We start from the raw sequence: 222 nt of genomic DNA, 5'->3' as shown, positions 1-222 counted from the left end.
GCTCTCCCTACCTCGTGAGGAAGCCACGTTGATGGAGAGATGAGAAGCACGGGGCTCATCTAAACTCTCCGTAGGTCTCTGGGTGACCTGGAGCCCCAGAGGGAGCCTTGAGAGCTGGTGACAGAAGGAGGTCTCCATTTCCCTCCTGACCAATGGATTCCTAGTAAGAGGGCTCCATCTTGCTCTCCACCTCCTGCCCAGCCAAGCGTGGCTGTGTCCTCC

The sequence above is a fragment of the Equus przewalskii genome, chromosome 25 (assembly GCF_037783145.1).
Source record: "Equus przewalskii isolate Varuska chromosome 25, EquPr2, whole genome shotgun sequence".
NCBI lineage: Eukaryota > Metazoa > Chordata > Mammalia > Perissodactyla > Equidae > Equus > Equus przewalskii.
Note: the sequence above shows the minus strand (reverse complement) of the source record.